Consider the following 7326-nt stretch of genomic DNA (forward strand, 5'->3'; position numbering starts at 1 on the left):
AGCCGATCTTGTGCTGCTTTTTCTGCGCTGTCAAATTAATGTGGCACTGATCCGCAGCAAGTTGGAATGACCCTGGATGACGCTCGATTGCCAGATGTGGATGTCTGGACGAACATATTTAATCCATCAGCGAGACGGTGCTGTGTCGCCACTAATGGTACGTGTGACCGCACCCTATAAGGAGTTTCCAATCAGCCAGCAGGAACTCCTTTGCATATGAGGCCACATACCCCTGATGTAGCCCATCCTCCAAGAGCTTACAGTAGGCCCTGTAAGAAGAGCCCTTTAAGCTCTAGGAGGATTGGCTACATCAGGGGTACATGCAAAGAAATTCCTGCTACATGCAAAGTTCCTGCTAACATGCAAAGAAATTCCTGCTACAAAAAAACCCTGAATATAGGTACTTATTGTCTTTTCTCTAATCAGTGAAGTAAGTTTAGCCATCGTTGCAAGTTCCAGCACCTTCACCAACCATTCCTCTATTGTAGCCAATGTCAAACTTCCATTTTTGCACATAAATAATCTAGCTGCTGTTGTCATATAAAAGAACAAAGTTCCATGATTTCTTTCCAACTGAGTGTCCATTAATCCCTAAAGAAAAGACTCTAGTTTCAATTGCATACTAATCTTTAAAATATTCTAATTAATAAATGTATTTGTATCCAGATTTATTTATTTATTTTGCTGTCTTACATTTCCATGCGTATGGTAAAATGTTCCTTCATATTGTTCACAAATTGCAACATAGACTCAAAGTACCTATACACATTTTGGCCAATTTCTCCATAGACATATACCAGAGGTACATCATCCTATAAAAGTTCTTTTTAAGGCTAGAAGTTAATGTAAATTTCAATCCTTTTAACCACATATTTACCCATAATTCCATTTGTATGTCATATCCAAAATTTTTAGCCCATTTTGCCATAGATCCTTTCATTTCTTCTTCCTTTGTCTCAAATTTCAAGAAGAGTTTATACATTTTGGCAACCATATGTTCATCATTTGTACATAGTTCTTTTTCAGATTCACTTAGACCGCTCAAATTCATAAAGCCCTTTATCTATTTTAAAACTTTCCAACCCAATTTGTAAATAAGCAAACCATTGGCAAGTATATCTTAATTTATAAAAATTTCTCTTGATTTTATTTTATATTCACCTTGTGAAAATTCTAACATATCACAGTATGGAAATCCCAAAACTATTGATTGTAATTTCTGTAAGGCAAGGGAGTAGTTTCCTTTTCTCTAAGTGTTTTTACACACTTAAAGAAAAGGTTTTCTATTTGGTTATAAATGGTTTTGGTTTTAATTCCTTAGCAACTGTTGAACTCTATTGATTGCTGGTTTTTAAATTGCTTCTTATCAGTTATCTAATCTATTTAGAGTGTACTCTGTGATTCTCTGCCTGTCTGTCCCAGCTGTGCTCTATTGTTGTTGTGGAGATTATCTAATGCTTAAAGTTTGATCTAGTCTTATCCATCTCCCTGCCTTGATATTTCTTCTTTGATATCTTGGCAGCCCAATAGTGAGGTTAGTATTGGTATGTGTTGACCAGGACAGCTGGGACAGGCTGGGCAGTGACATGCCTATAGGTAGTAATGTTCTGAGGAGTTTGTTTTAACTTTTAAAACTTTGTTGTCTAGTCTTATAGGTTAGCTGTGCCTGAGTTTATTATCCTGCTTTCCTTTCCCCCCTTTTTCTTCTCTTCTTCCCTTTCTGATATCTTTGAGTAATTTATTCTTGTTAGTACACAGAGTAAGGCTGACCTTGGCTAATATAGATATCACAGCATGTTTCCATTTACGCAAACTTGTCATTTCTCTTCTGTGGTGTATTTCTTGTGATGATAGCCACCAAAGCTTTCTTTGACAGCAGGAACTCCTTTGTATATTAGGCCACATACCTCTGATGTAGCCAATCCTCCTAGAGCTTTCAGTAGGCCCTGTACTAAGAGCCCTGCAAACTCCAGGAGAATAGGCTATATCAGGGGGTTGTGGCCTAATATGCAAAGGAGTTCCTGCTACAAAAAAAGTCCTGATATGCCACAAAGGTATTTTAGAAAACAAACCACCTGAAAACCTCTCTGTGAAACATAAACATAAATAATACAACCCACATAACTTATCCAATATTTTCTACTACTAATCACAGTGAGTTCAGTGATAAACAAACAATATTATACAACACAAAATCCTTCTGGAACAAAAAGCACACGCTGCTCCTACTGTACTGCGGAACAAAGTCCTGTGAGTTGAGAATAAACTGTAATACCAGTCCAACAAAATGCTAAACCAGTCCGATATTGTTTCGAGTCCAAAGACTCTTCTTCCTGGAACCGTCTTCTTCATTGTTACTCCAGTAGGTAAGTGGTGCCTTTTTCTGTTTGTATTAATCTCGTTGTGTAGTCAAACCAAAATGTTTCTTTGTAAAGCATATTAAACATTTGTAATAATCTCATTGTGTAACTAAACAAACGTTTCTCTGCAATATTATTATATTTCCTGGGCAATCAATTGATTTTTAAAAATAAAATGTACCACACTGTTTACTCACTCTTGCTTTCTCTATTTCTGTAACTCCATTGAATGCCTTGAAGTTGAGTAGGTTCGCATTGTGGTTTTACGACTGTACATAGCATAGAGGCTTATGATGGGCCTTTAAATGGTTTTAGCTTTCTACAATAAATACATGTTTGTTGGTTTATGATTTATTTTACACTTTGTTTTTAATGTTTGGCCCTTTAATTGCATATTAACTTTTCAGGTTTCTTACTCTATTTCTGTAACTCCATTGAACGCCTTACAAATTGCCTTCATGTCCTTTTGAAATGACGTTCACTACCTCTGCTGTATGTCATATAAGAAGCTTCCAACCTGATTATGTTCACCTGCTCATTCATTACACTCATTATTTAAAGGCATACCTGTATTTGTTCTGACACATAATGTAAAATATTACCAAATTAATCTCTTGGTTAATTGGGAAAGAGGCGGAAAGGAAATTTTTTTAAAAAAAATTCCTTTCATTCTACTAGTTAATTGTTGTTCTTAGCTTGTACAGATGGTATACAACATACAACATATCTTAATAAAATAGGTCCAGTACATTCTGCCAGTTTGGTGTAGTGGTTAAGTGTGCGGACTCTTATCTGGGAGAACCGGGTTTGATTCCCCACTCCTCCACTTGCACCTGCTGGAATGGCCTTGGGTCAGCCATAGCTCTGGCAGAGGTTGTCCTTGAAAGGGCAGCTGCTGTGAGAGCCCTCTCCAGCCCCACCCACCTCACAGGGTGTCTGTTGTGGGGGAGGAAGGGAAAGGAGATTGTGAGCCGCTCTGAGGCTCTTCGGAGTGGAGGGCGGGATATAAATCCAGTATCTTCATCTACCTCACTGTCCCGCCCAGCCCGGGCGAGGACTACGCAAGGGGGACCCCCCAGCGCCTGCCAGCCGCTCCCGGCCCCCGCCGCCGCCACGAGAGCCTCCCACGCCTTCCCAAGCCCCCGCGGCGCCCCCCCCTCACCTGGGCTGACGGAGTGCCAACAGCCGCCCGAACGGCGCCTCTCAGCCACCGCGCCCGTCTCCGGGTCCAAGGAGCCCGGCCAGAGGGAGACGTCGAGAAGCAGGAGGGAGAAGCTGAGCCCAGCGCTGGGCGAAGAGGAGGAGAGCCGCCTGACCCGTGGTGGCGAGAGACGCCACACCCCAGCACGCTGCAGGAGTCCGAGACGCCCGAGGCACGCCCAGGCAGCCCAGCCCCGGCGCGCCTCTCCCGGGCGTCTGGGGCTTTGAAGGGGGGGGAGGAGCCAGAGAGGGGCAGAACCCAGGAGGGGGGAGGACTCAGACGGGGGGATAAAGGGAGGGAAGGAGGAGGTCGGGGAGGAAGCTGGCAAGTGCACAGTGGGGCTGCCTCCTGAGAGAGAGAAAGGAGTCCGTGCACAGCCAGAGGGGAACGGGGGGCCTGAGGTGAAGTAACCTGGCTCCCACCCCTGTTTCTGAGACCTCCGGGGAATGCCCCAGAGTGCTCGGGAGGGGCGACGGCGGCGCCGGGAGACCGGGGGAGGTACCCAGAGCACGACAACGTGGTGGAGGAGGCGGGCACTCTCCCGAGCCTAAGACGGGCACGCCCCCATATTCCAGCCCCGCCCGGGTGGCACTCAAGTCGAGTGGCGACCCCACACATCGAGCCGGAGTCCAGCGACTCGTCAACGGACGAAACGAGTGAGGACTCCGTGATAAACTTAGAACTGACATCCGCCATGGACACTAACCCCGCCCCCTGGATTTGGCCCAATTTGGGCAGTGGCTGGCAGACCACCAGGCGCAGCTCCTACGGGAGGTCACCCAGCAGCAGACGGCGGCGCAGGCCACCCTGGTGCGGGACCTTCACCAGGCGCTCCTGGCCCGCCCGGAGCCGGCAGGGCCACCACCATTTGGCGCTGGAAGGAGCCCTTGGCCCCCTCTGACGAAGCTGGGGGCGGAGGACGATGTTGAGGCCTACCTGGAGGCGTTTGAGCGAGTGGCTGAGGCCGCCCGTTGGCCCAGAGAGCAGTGGGCCTTTATCCTGGGACCCTACCTGACAGGGGAGGCCCAGGCTGCCATGAAAGCCCTGGAGCGGGCCCAGGCGGCGGACTATACAGCACTCAAGGCAGCCATCCTAGACCGCCTGGAGATCACGCCCGAGGCCCACCGCCAGAAGCTGTGCTCCTGGCTTCCGACGGGGGAGACTCGACCACGCTCGGCGATAGCGACCCTCAAGGATGCTGCCACCCGTTGGCTCAATCCCACCACCAGCGACGGGCGGCGCATCGTGGAGCTGGTGGTAGTGGAGCAGCTGCTGCAGGTGTTGCCGCCGCGTACCCGCCATTGGGTGGCCTGCTGGAAGCCAACCCGCCTCAGTGAAGTCCAGGAGCTGTGGGAGAACTTTCAGGCCGCCGACCACCACAGCCTGCCCCCCCGCGCAGAGGGCGGCAAGCCAGGGAAGGGCTCTCCCCAGCCCGGCGGCCGGGCCGCCCCAGGAGCAACACCAGGAAAGGCACCTGGGACCGGAGACCGCGGAGGCCGGGCGCGGCTGCTGCCGGCCCGCACCGCGCCTGGATGGTGGGGGCCCGGAGGACGCCCGACGTTACCCGGACCGAGTCTACGCCCCGGGGGCCGCGAGGGGGAGAAGGAGGGACGCCCGCCGCCGGAGGCCCGCCGCACGGGGGGAGACATAGGGCCCTGCTTCACCTGTGGCCAGTGGGGCCATCTCAAGCGGGAGTGCCTCCTGATGGAGTGCAACATGAGCTGGGAAGAGTCCTGGCAGACGGCCGAGACGGGGACTCGCCCCCCCCGGACGATCCCGGTATCCTTGGGAGGGCGGCAACTGCAGGCCATGGTCGACAGCGGCAGCTCACTGTCCATGATACGGGCCCACCTGGTGACCGCCCCGCTGCCTGTCACCCGCCACCATCAAGTGTGTTCATGGACATATTGAAAGGAGCCCAGTGGTGTCCATCCCGCTGAAGTACTTGGGCCGCTACTGGAGCGTGCCGGTCGCCAAAGTAACCAGCCTGCCCTACCCAGTACTGCTTGGGCGGGATGCTCCGTGTTTTGGAGACGTGGTGGAGGCAGCGAATCTTGGCCAGCAGGGCCAGCCTGCCGGGGCCGGCTATGACGCCGCCGCCCCCGCGGGGGAGACAGAGGATGCCGACCCCGGGGAGGGCCCGTCCACTGCAGAGCGTCCCACGACGGGCGGCCAAGAGACGTGGCCGGCGGACCCGCAGTTCATGGAGGCTCAGGCTGAGGACGAGGAGTTGGAGGCGTTGCGACGGCACGAAGCCGTCCGGGACGGGGTGGTCGTGGATGAGCGCCGGAGCCGGCGCCTGCCTCGGATCATCCGGGAAGAAGGCGTTTGGTTCAGAGAGGTAAAAGGGCGGCTGGGCCCCGGGAAACAGCTGTTGGTCCCCCACCGGTACAGGCCCGAAGTCCTGAAGGGCGCCCACGACCACCAATGGGCAGGCCACCAGGGGGTGAAGAGTACTCTGACTCGGGTGTTAGCCAACTTCTTCTGGCCTTCTGTAGCGCGGGAGGTCCAGGCCTACTGTCGCTCCTGCGACATCTGCCAGCGCCTTACATCTAGGGCAGAGCCGCAAGCCCCCCTAGCCCCCTTGCCGGTAGTGGGGGTTCCGTTCGAGCGGGTGGCCATGGACTTTGTGGGGCCCCTACCCCGCACCCCTCGGGGGGCCCGCTACATCCTGGTCCTCATGGACTACGCCACCCGTTATCCCGAGGCTATTCCCCTGCCCACCATGAAGAGTGCTGGCGTGGCCAGGGCCTTGATGCATTACTTCGCACATGTAGGGCTGCCTTGGGAGATACTCACAGACCGGGGCACACCCTTCACGGCGAGCCTCATGCGACAGGTGTGCCAGGCGCTGCACATCAAGCAGCTCTTCACCTCCGTCCACCACCCCCAAACTGACGGGCTGGTGGAGCGGATGAACCAGACCTTGAAGGCCATGCTGAGGAAGACAGCCTACGACCACCCCGCCGCCTGGGATCTCTATGTGGATCCGCTGGTCTTTGCCATCCGAGAGACACCCCAGGCATCCCTGGGGCATTCCCCGTTCGAGCTGCTGTATGGGAGGCAGCCTCGAGGGATCCTGGGCCTGCTCGGAGAACAGTGGGTACAAGGCAGGGGAGGGCCAGGGGAGGCCCCAGAGGAATACGTCAGGCAGCTGCAGGAGCGCCTGGAAGATGTGCGGCGGGAGGCCCGGGAGAACCTCACACAGGCCCAAGAAGCCCAGAAGAGGCGGTACAACAGGGGCACTAGGGCCCGGGGGTTCCAGGTGGGAGACAACGTCCTGGTCCACAGGAGAGTGATGGGTCAGACCCAAGGGGACCCATGGCGGGGACTCTTTCAAGTCACCCGAGTCCTAGGCCCCCTCACTTACGAGGTCCAATGTGGGCCCCGAGCCCGCCAAAAGAAGACCCTCCACGTGAACAGCCTAAAGGCCTGGGTGCAACGGGAGGCGCGGACTGAGCAGGGCCTCTTGGCCGAAGATCCAGGCGAGCTCCAGGACGGAACCCTGCCCTGGACGACTGCGGAGGGCACCGGGGGAGGCCCGGTGTTGGATGCCGCCCTCACCCCCAGCCAGCAGCGGGATCTGCGGAAGGTCCTGGCCGAGTGCCCGGCGGTGTTCTCCAACCAGCCGGGCTTGACCACCCTGGTCAAGCACCGAGTAGTAACCCCCGCCGGCCAGGTGGCTCGTGCCCGTTGGAGGCCCGTGCTACAGAAGCGCTGGGACGTCATCGCCCAGGAGGTGGAGGAGATGTTGCGCCTCGACGT

The sequence above is a fragment of the Heteronotia binoei genome, chromosome 2, assembly GCF_032191835.1.
Source record: "Heteronotia binoei isolate CCM8104 ecotype False Entrance Well chromosome 2, APGP_CSIRO_Hbin_v1, whole genome shotgun sequence".
NCBI lineage: Eukaryota > Metazoa > Chordata > Lepidosauria > Squamata > Gekkonidae > Heteronotia > Heteronotia binoei.